The sequence below is a fragment of the Equus przewalskii genome, chromosome 24, assembly GCF_037783145.1.
Source record: "Equus przewalskii isolate Varuska chromosome 24, EquPr2, whole genome shotgun sequence".
NCBI classification, from domain to species: domain Eukaryota; kingdom Metazoa; phylum Chordata; class Mammalia; order Perissodactyla; family Equidae; genus Equus; species Equus przewalskii.
Window position 1 is genome coordinate 1313828 of NC_091854.1, and position 20569 is coordinate 1334396.

Sequence of the window (20569 nt, forward strand, 5' to 3'; positions counted from 1 at the left end):
CCTTGAAGTCCTACTTTCACTGCAGACCCCTCTGAATATCTGAAATGTTCTCAGCCTGGTCCAAGGCCCAAGGCATCTATGTCATAAGGCTTTGCTGGAGTTACCTTATCTCTGCTATGGTAGAGCCATGAAATGTGTGCTGGGTATGAAAACTAGGTCCTGCCTGTAACGGATTTCTCTGCTTTACCCTCCTAAATATGCTGGGACACCACCCCTTTTTGGACTCCCCGTTTTGCCTAGCATAGCACCCTCACCCAGAGTTCAGAACTGGGAACAGAACAGAAATCCCTCTATGCATTCAACAAATACCGTACATACTGCATGATAAGAACTGTTCTAGGCACTAAGGGTAGAGTAATGAATAAAACAGACAAAAATCCTTGCTCATATGGAGTTTATATTCTAATAATCCCCTCAACCTATCTGGCTTGCTTCAACAGGACACACCAGACTGTTTCATTCACCCTTCTCTCTGTTCTTTATGTTGTCTCCTCTTCATAATCACTCAAACCCAGAAGGAATGGGTTTCCCTTCCTTCCTGTCCCGAACTAGTTCATTAGTTCCAGCTCCTAACACATTAAAGGAAAGAGAAAAGAATTTAATTTTTCTCTCTCAAAAATGCTTACAATAGGGGCCAGCCCCATGGCTGAGTGGTTAAGTTTGCATGCTCTGCTTTGGTGGCTCAGGGTTTCGCCAGTTCCCATGATAGGTGTGGACATGGCACCACTCCTCAAGCCATGCTGAGGCAGCATCCCACATGCCACAACTAGAAGGACCCACAACTAAAAATATACAACTATGTGCCAGGGGGCTTTGGGGATAAAAAGGAAAAATAAAATCTTAAAAAAAATGCCTACAATATTGCTGCAAAATCCTGTTTTGAATATCAGATGTTAAATATTAACTCTTCCTTCTCTTTGCATTCATCCCAGAATAGTCCAAGTCCCCTATGAAGGCAGATGTCTTAGGCCGAATGGGGAAAGTCTTGTATGTTACAAAGGCAAATGAGAAAGGCACACTGATTTCTTTAAAAATATTATCCCTGTTACATCAGGATCCACATTGCCTGGTGTAGTGCCTGGCACTTAAAGGCACTCAATAATGCCTATAGGAATGAATGAAAGTTGGAAAGAATGAGTAAGTAAATGAGCTATAATCTCTATACTTTTGTTTCTGGTTTAATGAATAATTTACTTAGGCTAACTTTTTCTGACATCTTAAATCTTTTTTCCTTGTTATTTCTTTTTTTGCCCTTGTGTAAGTAGTTGAATATCTCATTGAACAAAGCTTCCAAAACCAACACACTGAGCTACATTTCTTTATTTCTTTTCTTCCCCTCATTTTTTTTCATTGTGGTAAAATTCACATAACGTAAAATTTATCATCTCAACCATTTTTAACTGTACAATTCAGTGGTATTAAGTGCATTCATGTTGTTCTGCAACCATCACCATCTCTCCAGAACTCTTTTCATCTTGCAAAGGCTGAAGCTCCATACTCATTAAACAATAAATTTCCCATTCCTCTCCCCTTCCAGCCCCTGGAAAACACCTTTTTACTTTCTGTTTCTATGATTTTGACTACTCTGTGTACCTCATGTAAGTGGAATCATACAGTAATTTGTCTTTTTTGTGACTGGCTTATTTCACTTAGCATAGTGTCTTCAAGGTTTATGCATGTTGTAGCCCATGTCAGAATTCCCTTTCTTTTTAAGCCTGAATAATATTCCATTGTTTGTCTCTACCACAGTTTGCTTATCCATTTGTCTGTCAATGGACACTTGGGTTGCTTCCATGTTTTGGCTACTGTGAATAATACTGCTGTGAACATGGGCGTACAAATAACTCCTTGAGACCCTGCTTTCAAATCTCTTGGATATATACTCAGAAGTGGAATTGCTGGATCACATGATAATTCTATGTTTAATTTTTTGAGAAACTGTCATACTGTTTTCCATAGCAGCTGTACCATTTTACATTCCCACCAACAGGGCACAAGTGTTCCACTTTCTCCACATCTTGCCAATGCTTGTTATTTCTGTTTTTTTGATAGTAGCTATCCTCATGGGTGTGAAATGGTGCCTCATCGTGATTTTGATTTGTGTTTCCCTAGTGATTAATGACATTGAGTATCTTTCCATTTGCTAATTGACCATTCATATACCTTTGGAGAATTGTCTACTCAAGTCCTTTGCCAATTTTTGAATTGAGTTGTTTGGGTTTTTTTGTCTTTATATATTTTGGATACTAATCCCTTATCAGATATAGATATGCAAATATTTTCTCCCATTCTGTGAATCGCCTTCTCACTTCTCCAGTGAATGATCTTGTCACCCTTGTTAAAAAACATTTGACCATATGTACAAAGGTTTATTTCTGGGATTTCTATTCTGTTCCATTCATCTCTACATCTGTCTTTATTCTATTACCATACTGTTTTGATTACTGTAGCTTTGTAGTAAGTTTTGAAATCAGGAAGTGTGACTTTTCCCATTTTGTATTTCTTTCTCGAGATTGTTTTGGGTATTTGGGTCCCTTGACATTACATATGAATTTTAGAGTGGATTTTTCTATTTCTGCAAAAACAGTCATTGGGATTTTGATAAGGATTGCATTAAATCTATGTACCACTTTGGGTAGTACTGACATTTAATAATACTAAGTCTTCCAATCCATGAACATGGGATGTCTTTCCATTTATTTATGTCTTCTTTAACTTCTTTTAGCAATATTTTGTAGTTTTCTACAAAACTACAAATGTTTTGTATGAGTCTTTTATCTCCTTGGTTAAATTAATTTCTAAGTATTTATTCTTTTTTGATGGTATTGTAAAGGGAATTGTCTTTGTCATTTCCTTTTCAGATTGTTCATTGTTAGTGTATAAAAATGTAACTTATTTTCATGCATTGACTTTGCATCCTGCTACTTTGCTGAATTAGTTTATTAGTTGTAACTATTTTTTTATGGAGTCATTGGGTTTTCTGCTAGAGGATCATAACATCTGTAAACAGAAATAGTTTTACTTTTTCCTTTTCAATTTGGATGCTGTTTATTTACTTTTGCCTACCTAATTGCTCTGGCTAGGACTTCTAGTACTATGTTGAATAAAAGTGGTGAGAGTGGGCATCTTTGCCTTTTTCTTGATCTTAGAGAAAAAGCTTCCAGTCATTCACTATTGAGTGTGATGTTTGCTGTGGGTTTTGTGCATATGGCTTTTGTTTGTTTTTGTTTTGTTTTGTTTGCTGACAAAGATTTCCCTGAGCTAACATCTGTTGCCAATCTTCCTCTTTTTTGTGGGTTGCCGTCACAGCATGGCTGCCGATGAGTGGTGTAGGTCTGTGCCTGGCATGCAAACCTGGGCCACCAAAGCAGAGCATGCTGAACTTAACACTAGGCCACAGGGCAAGCCCTGGATTTTATTTGTTGAGACAGTTTTCTTCTATTCCTAGTTTGTTGAGTGTTTTCTCATGAAAAGTTGTTGATTTTGTCAAATGCTTTTTTCTACACCAGTTGAGATGATCCTTTATTTCTTTTTAGGACATTCATTTCCTTTTCCCTTTTGAAATGTCACAGGAAAGCCTAGGGGGTTTGAATTTGCTATATCTCATGGCAGTATGATAAGCCCATGGCTAGCATGGTGCTAACAATGCTGTATTTACTGTCTTTTCAAAAGTAGCACTTTTCTTATTATTAATTTTGGTTAGGTTTTTAAATTTTCTCAGTTATGAATGGGAGTTGACTTGATAGCTGATTTTATGGGTCTTTTACCCAGCTCAAAAGGGTGGAAAACAAACAAACCTCTCAAAACAAAGCTTTTAAAATGGAAGAATGCATAAGCTATCCTGACAATAACACTTATAGGTTCATTTCTCCTACCAGAGAGTGAGCTCCTTGAGGGGGCAAAATATCATTTCCTGTTAATCCCCAGTACCTAGAACTGGAGATTATTGCTTGTTTTATAGAAAATTCTTAATAAAACATCTTGGGAGGGAATCAAAGGACAACAGTGCATCCTTTGCCCTTTCTTTCCTCTCCTTTCCTCAAAAGAAATTGCAACAAACTCAGTAATTTTCATATAATTAATTTGCTGTGAAGTCTAAATATTGAAGTATCTAAGTAGTACAAATAGGGCGAAAGTGAGCATTTATGCCATTTGATTCAGTATTGTTGAATTGGAAAATTTAGATTTTGGTATTAAGAAAGAACTGTACTTTTTTGCCATGTCATTATTGATTACTTTCTCATTTCAAAGCTATGTAGACTCATGCATTCTTCAGTTCTCAAAAGTTAAGTTGATAGACTGTCTGAGAGTAGATGGCCAAACAGTACTGTAAAGCCAGAATTGGAAAATAGAGATACTTTGACTAAGCCCTCAAAGAAGGTCTTTATTTTTATTTATTTTTTTTGAGGAAGGTTAGCCCTGAGCTAACATCTGCTGCCATTCCTCCTCTTTTTGCTGAGGAAGACTGGCCCTGAGTTAACATCTGTGCCCATCTTCCTCTACTTTATACGTGGGACGCCTACCACAGCATGGCTTTTTGCCAAGCGGCACCATGTCCACAACAGGATCCGAACCAGCAAACCCTGGGCCACTGAAGCAGAACCTGTGAACTTAACCACTGTGCCACTGGGCCAGCCCAGAAGGTCTTTATTTTATACAAAGCATCACATAGTACATTGTTTGAAAATAAAATTAGATGAAGTATAATCTGTGAGTGATACTTGCTGTATAGATTCTCAGTTTGGTGACCAACACAACTTAGTTTACCAGAACACTTGACTGAAGTATTTCACTGCCGCTCAAGTAAACTTAGAGGAAAGGTCAACGGTATAACTACAAAGGTCAATCTATTTTAATTGCCTGAGGTTTAAAAAAAGCCCTCTTCTCAATTTACAGTGACTGTGGATGTCATTTTCCTGCTTACACAGTGATAAAGGGGTTGTATATCATGAATGCAGCATAGTGGATAATCAGCAAAACTTTAAGATTAAATTAAATTAATCAGCACTTTGGAAAGTTTGTTCCGTGAGCGTAGGTTACACGTTCTGTCAAGGCAAATGATTGCTTCTTTGGTTATGTAGAAAAATACTAATAAGCTTTCTTTTTCTTTTTAAAGTATTTTACTGGAAAGAATTTATTTAGAGATTCAAACATAATAAGATTACATTTTAAAAATATATGAGGCTGAAATTTGCTAGTAACGGTATTTTTGAAGTACAAATATATAAAATATATATTAAATTCAGAACAAATTCAATATTTAGTCTTTGAACTGATTTTGTAAATCATGCCATATTCATTTAATATATTCTCTAGGATCCATTTGACTTCTCTTTCTCTCCTTCTCAAGGCTTATTGATTCTTTGATATTTTTAAATAAATTTTTTAAAAAGTAATGAAAATTTGAGGTGATTTCTAATTTCTTCATATTATATCTTCTGTGTGTATGTGTGTGTAAGGAAGTTTGGCCCTGAGTTAACATCTGTTGCCAGTCTTCCTCTTTTTTTTTGCTTGAGGAAGACTGTCACTAAACTGACGTCTGTGCCACTCTTCCTCTACTTTATATGGAATGCTACCACAGCGTGGCTTGACGAGCAGTGCTAGTTCTGCATCTGGGATCTGGACCTGCAAAGACTGGGCCACTGACGTGGAGCATGTGAACTTAACCACTACACCACCAGGGCAGCCCCACTTCATGTTATATCTTAACAGTAACATTAAAATCAAAATGTCAAACAACATTCTTGTGTTCATTAATCTGGACTGCACAGGACGCAAGTTGATATAAAAGGAAGGACACTGAAGTGCATGTCAGGTAAGATGACGGTAGACCCTACTGAACATCTAACTAGTTGTGTGGACAAGTCACTCTCAGAGCCTCAATTTTGTATCTGTACAATGATCTCTAACTTAGAATGCATAAATATGGGGAAATCTGCATTGGGAATAGAATCCACAGTGAAGTAGTCTCCAAATTTCAGAAATCAGAGGAATTTCTGTTAGATACAGTGTGATAATGCTGCATTTCAGGAAGACTTGGAGGGCTTTTGGGCACTCTGACTCATGAGATAGCTGCTTTCTAAGCGGTAAATAGAGTAAGCCCTGGCATGCCCTCACTGACGTGACCTCACTCAGCGATGCAAGGGAGCATGGGAGGGTAAGGGGAGGAGACCCACTGGGCACGTTGAGACTCCCAACAGGTCTCTCCCATAGAGTTCACAGAAATCCTGGGGGACGGACCTATGTGGGGCCCTAGGATATGGGAGAGAGTTACAATTCTTAGTCTATAGTTGGCAATGTACTTTCTGCTGCATAATACTCCTGTTAGGAGCTGGTCGTCCACTGTAGATCTGGCAGAGTTCTAGGTGAGCTTAAGAATGCTCTTTACAGCTGTCCCCTCCACTACGAGGCTCAGCCCTGGGGACTCTCACCACCACTCTTAATCCTATTACCTTCAGTGTCTAGCCTACCAGGTATCGTGTATCGGGCTCGTCATTTGAGATACTATGAGCTTCGACCAAAATGGAATTTCTCAGCACTACTGAGAAATATTTAGTGAAATAATGTGATGTTTTTGTGTATGAATACTGTGGAACTGATTTATATCTTTTATGTATATTTTCCAAATTTTCTACATTGAAAAATGAATATAGACTCTATGAAAATTCGTATGGTCACATATTAATTATAGTCAATTCTACCATAGGTCGCTTCATCCCTGGGTTGACAAAGTTCTTTCACTCTTTAATTATTTAGTATAATATTTGTTGGGAACCTACTCAGCATTGTCTTATAATATAATGATCTATTTGGTTTACAATATCAAAAATGGAAAAAATCAATATTATAGAAGTACAGAATTAGTTTTTCTACAAAGAATAAGTGAGCCACAGAGTGTTGTGACAAGTTCAGTTGTCATGTTTTGTGAGTCAGTACCTGGAGGAGTACTGTAACCTATGCAAGTTAGTTGCATTTTATTTGGTAGCATAACCACAGATCAAGTTGTCTGCTTAATTCTTGGGGTTCAAGAAGCAGAATGTGATGCTAACCGTCACTTCTTTACTCCAGGCTTGGAGAAGTTGCTTTTAAAAGTAGTTTATTCATCTGTTAAATTAAACTTGCAATATCAGTGATAGTATTTGATACTTATATAGTGCTTTATAGCTTTTCAAGGTATTGTAGTGTCCATTATTCCGTTTAATCTTCACAACAATTTTGTGAAGAAGACAAGACAGTTACTAACTCCATGTTACAGATAAGAAAAATGAAGTCCTGAAATGTAAAGTGATTTGGGTATTATAATATGGCTAGTCAATGGTAGTAAGGAACTAATTTCCAGGTTTTTTGATTTTTAGGTGTGACCACAAGATATTATGGATTACGTAGAGACAAAGGGAACAGATTAGGACATAAAACTAATTTTTTTGTAAAATTAAACAGCGTAATTTCAGAGATGGCATGGATCCCATCCAGGCTGGCATAAATAGGCAAGGATTCAAATTGACTGGGTGAGACATGATAGCATAGCCTTAATTAACACTTTTAGTCAAATGACAGCATCTTTGTTCTTGGGGCTGGAGTTGGACCACAGGTCATAGAGGACTACAAGGACTAAGCATAGAATTTGGGCCCCAGAAGCCATATTGTCTAGGGTTCTTTGCCAGGCTCCAGTCTTAGTTGCAGGAATGGAACACAAATCAAGACTGGGGTAGCTGCTTAGTCAGAAAGACTGAGGGGAAATAGTGAGAATTGAGTGTGGTTTGGGGAGGAGACTGCTGCTATTTAACAGGCTGGGGAATGTCACCCCGGAAGTGAAACATAGGGAAAAGGAGTTAATTTTAGACTCTTTGATACATTCCAGGCATGGTTCTGATTGGCAGGGCTCAATCCGCTGATCAAATGTCTTCAGTCCTCCCTGCTGGGTAGAGCACAGTGGGCAGGCGCAAGAAGCGGTGCTCTTTCGGCACTTGAGTACATGGTTCAATTTATAAGGCATGTGCTTTACCTTAGACTTAAGTGAGATCCTCTGCTCACCTGCATCCACAGAGGTACAACTGTGAAGTTTCCACACATTTTCTATGTAAAATGGCTGCCACTGCATTTTATAATAACCTCCATGTACATTTTCATGGGATGTTGCCAGGTGAGCATATACTGCTTTATCAGTGCTTCTAGGACTATCTCATAAATAGCGCAGGTATTCTTATAAATAGCACGGGTATTCTTATGACAGAGTTATGCTAGTAAGTTTGATTAGCATAAAGCAAAAATTAATTCCATGACTCATATGTAAAGGTAACACACTCTGTTTCCCATTGCCACCAATTTCCTAATCTTGTGAAGGTCTGTACCTTTTGATGGCTGAATGAATTTGTGGAGAGCTTCTATTTGGGCTCTCTGGATGCTGTGTTAAGTTGGGTGTCATCAGTACTTTGCTGTTCAAAGTGTGATCCAAGGACCAGCAGCATTGACATCACCTGGGAGCTTATTAAAAATGCAGAACCTCAGGCCTAATGCCAGACCTACTAAATCAGAGTGCGTTTTAACACGATCTCCTGGTGATTTGTAAGCACATTCAAGTTTGAGAAGCACCAGTCGTGCCTTTATGTCTCAACTTCATGCCTTCCTAAATCTCCATTTTTACGGACCCTCTACTTCCTACTTTTCTGAAATCTCCAGGCCATCAGCTAGCCAATTCAGTTGGATGCTTTTTAAATTCTAAACCGTGTAACTTTGTGTGCCCGAAGCTGTCCCTCTCTTATTTTGTCAGAGAAGGGGGAATTTTTTCTTTTGCATTCCTCATATTTGTCACCTCTGTCCCCTTGATGATTTTTGGTTTTGGACACAAAGCATCACTTCTAGCTTTCAGGGGACATATTTTCTCTCTGATCCACTTGAAGACTTTCTCATGGCATCTCTCTCAACAACATTAAAGTATTGTCATCTTGTTTACTGTTGAATTCTATCAGAAAGGTGAGTTGCCATTAATTTCAATATTGCTTATTTTTAGGTAGCTTTAGAGTGCCTTTAAAAATAAAACCACCAACAGGACTGCTCAATAGCTTTCTCTGCCATGCTCAACTTTCTGTTTTGTTTGACTTTTTGCAAGCTTATGGAAATCTTGGACCTCAGAAATTTCATCTCTCCCAGCAGTAGCTATATTTTCTGTGTCTTAGCCATAAGTTATTTTATTCTAGAACTCTAAACCAATTAAGGAAAAATCCTTACTGGACATTTTATCCTCTCTGTTCTCTTAACTTTGTTTTCTGTTTTTTTCCATCTCTGTTATAAAAGGAAAAAACTCCCATGGAATGTGTTGCCATTTTGAAATTTAGGGGTTAATGTATATACTATTTTTATGTGTGTATCAGAAGTCACACTTAGAAATACTCTCTGTAAGTTACACTTAAACCTTTTTAGTTGGTAAGTGCCAACAACATTATGGTTTATTTCATAAGATCCCTCTTCACTTTGAAACCATAACCTCTGTTTCTTCTTTTGCTCTAAAAACCACACAGGATGAAGAAACAAAGTGAGAGAAGTCTGCTGAAATATACTTACGACAATATTCTAAATGTCATTTGTTGAGTGATCCATAAACTTTCATGGTACAAGGAATGGGATTGTATAAAAGTGACCCTGAGAGCTCACTCTTAGTTACCTGAAACAGTGAGCCATCTGGAACCAGGAATTAGCTTTTGACCAGTGGGAGAAGCCACACTTGAACTCAGCTTCCTGTAAGACTGATGGCATTATTTTACCCTCTTCCAGGAACTACAATTTTCTAAAAAATTTCCTTTTTTAGTTGAGATATAATTGATATACAACATTATATTAGTAGAATTACAACTTTCTATGGTCTCCGCTGTCCTGAGGTGCTGGGCAGCTGGTTTTCACAGTCACTTCCTCTAAATAGGTTGCATGCAATCCAGACTGCCTTATGTTTAAGTTATCTGCCTATCTCTACTGATAAGGTTGCTCTCATGATTGCCCTATAAGAAAGGAGAGCAACAGTGGGGTGGGATCTCTTCCCTGGAATACTGGACTGAGTGTCCATCAGATGGCTCAGGCCCCTACGTACTCCCCCATGGGAAAAATGGGAGAAACAAATGACCTGTGACTTTTGTTGTTACTGATTCCTTGAGTTTTCTCATTAAACCCTAGTTTTTAACCCTTACAACATGATATTATAAAATTCATCCTGAGCTCTGGTAAAGCTTCATGTGGCCACCACAAAAGGACCCATTTTGCACAACACATTTATTGATGATAATCGAAGAGTTGTTCTGCATACCCAAATTTTGGACAGTTCGTACCTCAGTTTGTATATCTGTAACATGGATTGAAGTCACTGTCTATATTTGTGTTTTGCTTTGGATAAAATGTCCTCCCATCTGTGTTAACTCATGCATTTTCTTCCAATCCATCTGTCTCCCTTCACAGCTCTCTCTCCTTGTCCAGCTAAGATTCCATGATGTATTGTTCAATAATAATGTTGCTGGTACCCTAAACTCCCTTCACCTTCTGTCTTCTTTGAGGCATCTGCCAAGGACTGCAACCAGCTATGACAGCCACAGATGTCTTCAGACATTGCCAAATGACCCTTATAGGGCAAAATTGCCTCTGGTTGAGAATCATTGCTCTATCCTCATGGCTCCTGTTAAGGTTACCAATGACTTTCACAATGCTAAGTCTCATTTCTTATCATACCTGATATCTCAGTGGCATCTGACATTGTTAACCTCTCCCTTCCTGAAACATTTTTCTCTTACCTCCAATGACTTAACATTCTTTTGATTCTACCTTTACCTCTTGGCTTCTCCCTTCCTTCCTTCTTTTTTTTCTTCCTTCCTTCCTTGTTTCTTCCTCCCTCCCTCCCCGTCTCTCTCTGTCTCTCTCTCTTTTATTTTCTTTCTAAAAATATCCTTTGCAGGTTCATCTTCTGCCAATTGACAATTAAATATTGGTATTCTGTTCTTACTCTGTTCTCTTTCTGGGGAATCTCATCCACACCAGGGCTTTAATTTCCATCTTTATACTTCTGCTTCCAGCTATGATGAACTGGCTTCAGGATGGTGAACAGCCAACCCTTTCAACAGTAACATAAAAGCACTAAATACAATAATTTGTCTATCGCTTGTGAATCTTTATCTCTATGTGATAACTGTGATAGCAGTTAGAGTAAAAATATCTGCTTCTAGCTCTACCTTTTGAAGTGGAAAATTAGTTCTTAATCAAAATAATATGGATAAAGATGAAAATGACATTCCTTAAATTGGCCTGGAAGGGCCTAAATGATCTGCCTCCACCTCTCACACCTCTCCACCCTCCCCAACCTCATCCTGCATCATCATCCCTCTTGCATTCCTGCTGGAGTCAACTAGCCATGGTTCGGTCCTTTGTCCTCACCGTGCTCCACAACAGGGCTTTTTTACTTGTTCCCTCTGCCTTCACCCTTTTCTACCTACTTAACTCATCTTTCAGATCTCAACTCAAGCAGACTTTAATGGCTTTTGTACATCTCCTTCTTACGTATAGCACAGTAGCAGTTTTACATTTACTTGTGTGATTGGAGAGGCAGTGGAGTACAGTTGAGTGGCTAAGAGCAGAGGTTTTGGGGCCAAGACTGCTTGGCTTGGAATCTGGGTGCTTCAGTTTCCTCATCTTTAAAATGGGGATAGTAATAGAACCTACCTTTAAGGGTTGTTGTGAGTCTTAAATGATTTAGTGTATATACAACACTTAGAACAGTGCCTGGAGCCTAGTAAGCACTATGTAAATGTTGGCTGTAATTTTTAAAAATTTAATTATACGTCTCTCTCATGATTTTTGTTCATCATTTTTTTCCCCAGTGCCAACATAGTTCATGATGTATAGTAGGCATGTAGTAACTGTCAGAGTAATGTATAAATTAAAATACTTGGGAACAAGAAATGCTATATAAATGCAAAGTATATTAAAAAGATCTACAGACCATTTGTGTAGATGAAAAATTAGAGATTCTGCATTGTGTTATTAAAATGATTCTACTATAGTCTTCACTATTTTCACTTGCACAACCTGTGCCAGGAGGAAAATAGATGATTACCTAATTCTAAGAGAATTTAAACAATATTGTATGCTCGTTGAGTTAATTATAACAGAATCAGTGAAGTCAGAGTCCTTGAGTTAAATAGTACAAACTTGCCAAATATATTCAAGTTCAAATTACTGCATTAAATAGAAAAGAAATATATATAATTTTTCATAACAGAAAATGAAAACAAACATCTTAGTCTTAGAGGTTAAGGATTACATAACAACGAACCATTTCAGTTTTTTTTTTTAATTAAAAAAAATTTTTTTTAAATTTTTTCCTTTTTCTCCCCAAAGCCCCCCAGTACATAGTTGTATATTCTTCGTTGTGGGTCCTTCTAGTTGTGGTATGTGGGATACTGCCTCAGCGTGGTTTGATGAGCAGTGCCATGTCCGCACCCAAGATTCAAACCAACGAAACAGTGGGCCGCCTGCAGCGGAGCGTGTGAACTTAACCACTTGGCCACGGGGCCAGCCCTGAACCATTTCAGTTTTAAAGTATCACAGAAAGTCTTGTAAACAAACTCACAAGGACTCAATTTTTTGATGACTCAATTTTATACCAAATAAGTATAAATCTGACCAATAAACCTGGCTCTGTAAGCATGCATATGAGAATTATTTACCTGACACTGAGGTCACTGGGTTCTTTGATTCATTATGAATTATTAGACGTTGATAATTTAAGAAACAGCCTTGTCACGTGAGCAACGTTAATTCAATGCAAAAAATCTAAAGCCTTGAAGAGATACTGATAAAGCAGTATATCACCATTTGTATTAGTCAGCTCAGGCTGCCATAACAAAATACCACGGACCGGATAGCATAAACAACAGAAATATATTTCTCACAGTTCTGGAGGCTGAGAGGTCCAAGATCAAGGCGCCTACCAATTTTGTTCCTGGCGAGAGCTCTTATCCTGGTTTGTAGACAGCTGCCTTCTCACTATGTCATCACAAGGCAGAGAAAGAGAGCTCTGGGGTCTCTTCCTCTTCTTATAAGTGCACCAGCCGTATCCAGTTAAGGTTCCACCCTGTGATCTCGTTTAACCTTTATCACCTCCTGACAGGTCCTGTTTCTAAATACAGTCACATTGGGGGTTGGGGCTTCTACATACGAATTTTAAGGGGACACAAACATCCAGTCCACAATAAGATTCAAAAGAAGGAGAAAATATTTTTATTTGGATGAATATGCCAGAAACTTTCAGAGGAGGAGGCTTTTAAGATTGGCTTTGAAGAGTTTGGATATGCAGAGTGGGAAAGGAAATTATACCATGATCGGAATATTGTATGTGGAAAGCAGCGGGAATGCGGGATCTGTGTGGGGCTAGTGAAGATTTCAGTTTGATTTACTCTCATATGTGAGAATAAAATTAGTAGAAAATAAGCTAATTTCAAGTCATTGGGAAATTATAATGATGAGGTATGGAGTTTATACTTTATTCCGGAGCAATAGGAACCTGAAATTTTGAAAAGGAGTGAAATGATCAGAGCTGTTCTCCCAGGAGATTACTCTGACAGGGACTTTGAGGGGCTGAAATTGGCAGCTTAGTTCTGGTCTAGTTAGGAGATTATATTAATAGTCAGGAAAGAGGTAATGAGAGCCTGATCTATCATAGTGGTACCAGGTATTCACCGATGAGTCAAACATTGACCCCTCCTCAGTAAGCCAGCACTCTAATGGGTGAAACATGCAAGTAAACTAATGATTATAATACAATGCCATAAGTGCTAGGATAAGATTCAAATCACCAGTAACATACAACAATTCTAAACTTGTATATATACAATAAAATATACTCAATATTTATAAAGAAAAATGGATACAACTATGGGGAAAAATCAACAGATCCATACTTACAGTGGAATATTTCAACACATATCTCACAATTAATGATAGGTTAAGCAGATAAAATATTAGTAAAGATATAGAAGGTTTTAATAATGCAAGTAACTCTATTGATGTTGGCTTAAATCAGAGAACAGTATAGGCTCAGAGAATAATACACCCAACAACTGGAGAATATACATTGATGTTCTCCTATTTCTCCTCTGTCCTTGTCCAAACTCTCTTTCACAGTCACCATTTCCCCACTTTTCAAAAGAAAGGAATACCTATTATCCATCCCAAATCTTCCGTGATGCATCATCTGGGGTATAAGAACTTCAGAGGTACAATAAAAATATTGGCGTTGGAGAAATGTCTTTTAATCCTAAACTTTCATAGGCCATTGCCTTTTCCAGCCTTATATGAAGGCCTGTTAAGGGTGAGGCATAGTATTAAAAAAGGAATAATTTGACTCTTGTTGGGATGTTCCAAATTCAAAAGTATGGCACAGTTGCACTGCTGACGATTTCTATGTGATTACTTTGCCTCTTTCATATTCTTACTTTTGTCAAAGAATGACTTACTCCTGAGGGAGTCATGTCAGAGCAACACATTACACTCAACTCAGGTGGGTGAGAGAGAGGGAGAGGGAGGACCTGGCAAAGCTGGCCCGGGTGCTGTAGCCATAGCCTTGCCAATCCAAGGGCTGGAGTCTCTAAGGGCTTACCCTGGCAAGAAGCACCTCCTGAGTAAGAAACTGGGAGGAAATGATAGATGTGGCTTAACCAATAATTACCAGTTATGATGAAACAGAAGGAGGCTTTTGTAAACTATCAAAAATGAAAATCTATTAACTATGTTGAAAGAAATTCTTGACTATCTTTCTATTTTTCCCATAGAAAATGATATAAAAAAGCACTGTCATTTGAAGAGGGGATTAAAAGTATCCAGCCAAAAACTATGGAAAAATGTTATAGAGATATTAATTAATACTATTGTTATGTATTTTCTAGAGTATATGATGTTAGTGGAATTTATCATCCTTTAAAAATTTATAATTTGTGATTTTGTTCTCATATTATATAAATATTTACTTTTTTTGATAAACAAATGGCAAGCAATAGGATATATTGGAGTATGTGAGGAAGCTATTAGGTATAAATCTAATTTGGCCTGACGTTTTTTCCAAAAGGGGCTGGCATGGCTGTTAGCATGCATTGTGCATCTGCTTTAAGCATTTGCTATGTCCCAAAGACAAGAATAAATGGCTTTACGACAAAGATTTAACTTCCCCCACATTGGCATTTCCTTAAGGATAAGCATCTTTCCCGAGGCTAGGAATGGATTGCTGCACCCACCCTCTGACCACCCAGTTCCAGACAGCAGACCTGCTACCTACTGTGTGAATAGCTGTACTGTGCCGGCTTGGCAATCGTGACTGTTGTAAAAGGGACATTCCTATCATGTGATATATGCTCTTTGTTCTAAGATGGTATATAACGACTCTGTACACCCCACTTCTCTGGTGCCCTTCCTCCCTTGGGGAAGGAAGGCACCAGGCTAAGCTAGTCCTCAGATCTGACTCATAATAAACTCACCCCAATTTTAATTTATAGATTGGCTATGGATTATTTTCGTCAACAATATCTAATTTTTTATTCATGATGTGGTATTGTTTTGAAGAAGTCTGCACCTCGTGTTATATAGGCTTCAGGCTGAACAAAACCTGACTTCATCCCTCGACCTGATACCTTTTCTCTCTCTTTCTCTTTCTCTTTGTTTCTCTTGTCATTGCTTTCTATGCTCTTAAAAGCAGGATGTATATAAATATATATGGGATGTAGAACAAAATATTCAAAAAATATGACCTACAATATAGTGCCGTAAACTTTAGAAAACCAGCTTTATTAAATTAAGATTAATTCTTCCCTCTCTGTAATGTAAGCCCTGAAAGTTGTTTTCTTTTTTTTTGTAATGCAAGTGGCTGACTTAATCTTTGATTGTTGAGGCATCCACTTCAAAGATGGCTACCTCCAATAAAAACATTGCCCCCCCCCCCCAACCCCACCCCAAGGCTCCTTTGTTTTAGAGATGTTGGTTGATTTCAATAATTGACCATTTGGGCCACTTGTTTTTTCTCTTCCTTGTGCTTTATGTGCCCACTCTTATGTTTTAAATTCACCAACAAACAATGAGCCTGTGAAATCCTAGGCTCCCAACCTTGACCCCAATAAAAACAGAACCCCAGGCCTGTCCTATGTGCTCTCTCTCTACCCGCAACCTTGCTGTGTGGCCCTAGGTATGCTGTATAATTTCCATGTCCTGTAAGTAACAAACCTTTAGTTTTTCAAAGTTTCCTGATGGTTATAGCTGAAAGGCGTCTTGCAATCATAGCGAGAACCACAAAGGCTGGTCCAACCACAACATTGCTTACTGATAGGCTGAGACCTTCACAAAACACCAATGTTAATATGTTATTCTAATTATCAGATGCAAAATATATACTTAGCATATTTTAAGTTTTGCTAACAAAACTTCCATTCTCACATATTTCTGTATAAGAATAAGGTTTTTTAGTGCTATAAATATAAATGAAAAACAAGAATAGCTGAATCCTGACTCATTGTAGCAATAAAGTAATATTATTTGATGAGGATTTTTAGGCTGCTTAATTTTAAAATGGCTTATGATGAGGATTTTTAGGCTGGTTAGTTTTAAAACTACAGATGAGATTCAGGCTCCAAGGAGTGGAATTTGTTTGCCCCTTTGTTGGGAAACATTTACATTTCTAAGGGAAACCTCTATCTGTGAAGATGCCTCCCTCTCTGTGCCAGGAAGGGGGGGGATGGTCTTATCTCTAGAGGCTCTTGGTCAATGCCAGAGGCAAGAACTTAAATTGGTTACTGTCTGGCAACCTCATGTAACTGACCCTCCCCCCCACAAATCCTCCTTTGTCTTTAGCCGAGGATAAAATTCAAGCGGTGACTTCTGCCATTTACTCAATCCGGTTTGATTCTTATCTACCATTTTAACTTTTTTACATATTCTTTGTCTTGTAAAGAGATAACTCACATACCTATGCCTTAAATTTAGCTCTAACCCTCAACTCGGGGCAGCAACAGGAGCTCTGACTGCCCGTGGGTCCTGTCCCCACGCACCAGCTCTGCCTGCCCATGGGTCCTGTCCCCATGCTATTCCACACTATTCTCTAAATAAAAGAGCACTACTGCCAGATCTTGAGAGTCTAAGAAATCTTTCTTTCGACTCCTCGGCTCACCGACCCCGCATCATTATTCTATGGATAAATAAACTTTTAAAAATATTAGGTGGTCAACTGAAAAAATTCATGGAGGATACATAGTTTCTCAAATTTCTTTTAAGGGTACACAAGCAAAAACATTTGGAGACAACTGATCTAGACAGATAAATATGGAAGACTATTTAAGTCAATCATGCAAGTCCTTTACAGGAGCTGGCCATCTATTTTTAACTGTCCTATTGGCAGATTTCAGCAGACAGCTGTATCAAGGGGATGGAGGCTGCCTGAGAGTGCGGAAGAACACTGTTGGCCCGCTTATTCTCAGTTGTGAAAACTTCTTTTCAAACTCTAATATTTAAACAATGTATTTGAGATGAACGTGTTAGTCTGGGGTGGAAATAGCTCCCATTAGTGCTATAGAACAGAGCAGGGGGATCTACAGGACTATCTTGGCAGCAGTTCTGGTTCATTTCCCTCAAGGCCCCCCTTTTGTTTGTCCTGGCATGCTTGTGAACTTCAGTACTTAGGAACAAGTGGGAGTGAGGGTGGGATTGATCCAGGCCATCTTGATGCTGTCCTGTTGACAAGTCCTTGCTGGAGGTGCCTGTCCTCAGTTCAGAATTTTCCCCGATGTGACTGGGGCTAAGTCGCTGCTCCAGGGCTTCCCCGGGGCTGGAACACCAGCAGTAGCTGATTTTTGAGGATAGGCAACCTCACGTCCCTTGTGTTATTCTTGGAGAAAAAGGGTCTATTCAAACTGATCATAACTCCAGAGTGATTGCTCTTTTTAGTTCTTCTCCCAACCACTTTCCTGGGGTTTGAATCTATCAGATCTATCCAGGAGAGCAGGTTCAGTTTAGATTTTGGAGTCTGCCACTTCATGGACTTTCTCTCGGAGTAAGCCTGGGCCCCTAATATCAGACTTCAGTAACTAATCTTTGAAATACATGCAGTGACCTCCCCTGCGTGCATATTTGCCCCAAGTTGGGCTGGATTAGGGCAGATCCCATCATACACTGCCTCATGGACTCAAAAATCACTGTGTTTCCTCCAGTGGCTCAGTTCTGGGGCTCAGTGCTGGATATTGATCCTCCCCTTATGCTTTCGTGATAACCTTAGTTCATAAAACTCACTGAGTTTCTGTGTGACTAGCCTGAATCTGTACAATCCAGGCTCCCTGACTCCAAATCTCAGAGAAAAGGCAGTGGGATATTGTTTTCATCCCTTGCAGAGGGTCTCAAGTTTCCTTAAGCAAAATTTCCCTCCCTATGGCTGTACTAAATAAGAGGAGAGGCTCACTTTGCTAAGAGGATAATGAATTCCCATGTACCAGAGCTGAGGGTATATTGGCCTCATAGATACATAACTAAAGGGGCTGTTCAACTGACTTCGCAGAGCCAAAAAGACCCCACAAAAACACCAAAAAAACATTCCAAGATTATCTTCTATTTCCTCTTGTTCTGTGAGCATAGGGCAGCCAAAATAATAGTGCTAGTCATGATAAAACTAAGCTATGGCAGGGCACTCCCTTATCCAGATGAAACCAGCACCCCTCTGAAGTTGGAGTGGAAGGCTTGAGTTTACCTGTTTGGTCTCTTTCTTTTCTCAATCCAGCCCACCGCCGGGTCATATCCAACAGATGGCAAATTTCTTTTTGAAAATCTTGTAGAGTCAGTTTCAAACATCTAATGTATTTCTCCCCCAAAATACACTGCATCATATTCAGCAAATTTATCCTTAAATAATCCCAGGGCCTCCTCTGTCACCATTTTGTTCCCAGAGAACTCCCTCCTGGAACTTTCTTTCCTCTGCTCCGCTCGGGGCTGATCACTCTCTAGGCTGCCCCACGGTGGCCCTGGGGACTTCACCTGGCTGGTCTCCTGGGTTAAATTCAGGATCCCAGGTGTAACAGGATGTGAAGTGAGATTTTTCCTCATATCCCAGAATTACAGATAGAGCACAGATGTGAAGACCAGAGGCACTTAGTTCTCCATATTCTGAAGAGAGCTACCAGCGAAACCTCACACCTGCCTTCCAGGGCTTGAAGGAAGGCTGGGCAAGTGGAATTTTGTCAGAGAGTTTAATGGAAAAGATTGGTAAGCCTGCTAGAAGGGGGAGAGGGGCATCTTGTTTCTCACGTGGATGCTTGATGAGCTGCAGAACCTGTAGGTCTACCCTGGAACTGTGGTGATGAAAAGTTTTGGGCGTCTGGCTTGTGTCCCCTGGAGATTAGGGCAAACATGAATATAGAGACTGGTGCCTATTTCTAGTCTAGAAATTTCTGAGAGAGTCCCTCTGCATTAGGCCAGGCTTATGGGGCTTGAAAAGACTCTGGCACAGTATACCTAAAGGAAGAAGGAGACAATTCCTTATCATATCCGGTTGAAGAGGACACAGAAGTTGTTGAAGCTCCTCAGGAAGAAGCATGGAAGATGGATGAAGAGCAGGAGCCCAGGACTTTTCTGGTGGCCGCTGAGCCAACCGATGGAGTTCCCAACCAGGAGGAGCTGTTGTGAGCGGAAGACTGCCTTTATCTGAGGTGGTTCTGTTCTGAGAAGCATACCCTGTCTTCTCCCTGGGGACCATTCATTGTGGTGGCCATGTGGTAAGCCAATTTCAATCTGCAGATTAGCACAGTTTGGTTTTGAAAAATTTTCTTTTATTATTGTTTTGAAACTATCCTTCATCTACGTTTTCTCTCTCTCTCTTTCTATTAATCAGATGTTGGGTCTTCTAACCCAATCCTCTAAATCTTTTATTGTTTCTTCCATGTATTCCATCTGATTGCTTATTTTTCATCCTACTCATTGGAACTTTCTTCCTTCTTTCAACTTTATTTTCCACAATTTCTATTTAAATGTTTGCTTTTGGCTCTCATATTTTTTAATTTCAAGAATTCTTTCTGGTCCCTTGCTTATTCCTTATTCATATCAAACATTTTTTTTTAAGTGGATGGAATATCTTCTCTTATCTCTTTGATTTTTTTTAAGTTTCCTGAAATATTTCTGTTTCTTCCAGATTCCTTTTTTTCCTCATGAGACATTGATATGCATGAGTGGGGCTTGTGAATTAATGGCCTCTACATCAGAGTGTCTGGATTCAAGGAGAGGCTATTTAAACCTTCTTGGCCTCTGATCTTCATCTATAAATTGGGTATGATAAAAATTACCTCCCTTACAGACTTGTTATTAGGATTAAATGGAATAATATATTGGCACTTGTTGAGGCAGTCCATAGAGATCTGCCACTTGGGGAATAGAGCAAAGTGGAGAATGGAGCTGAAGGGGCAAGTGGAAAATGTCCAGCCCAGTACTCAATAAATGTTCACTCATTCAATAGTTCAATAAATATTTACTGATTACCTAATATATGCTAAGCCATTATTTTAGGCAAGGAGATATATCT

At 38.9% G+C, this 20569-nt stretch overlaps 2 protein-coding genes across 6 annotated transcripts in view; one reads left to right on the plus strand and one right to left on the minus strand.

Moving 5' to 3' along the window:
• The window catches only part of AGL (amylo-alpha-1,6-glucosidase and 4-alpha-glucanotransferase), an 89965-nt gene extending 76833 nt beyond the window's left edge, over positions 1–13132 (minus strand). Inside the window, exon 1 of one of the 3 annotated variants that reach the window (XM_008507712.2) lies at positions 12966–13132. The gene's annotated coding sequence lies outside the window, so the exon portion shown is untranslated. Of the gene's footprint in view, positions 1–12701 lie in introns of all 3 variants that reach the window. The other 2 variants (XM_008507899.2, XM_070592286.1) reach the window with 2 other exon arrangements.
• The window catches only part of FRRS1 (ferric chelate reductase 1), a 99902-nt gene that overhangs the window by 2299 nt on the left and 77034 nt on the right, over positions 1–20569 (plus strand). The window lies entirely within an intron of this gene.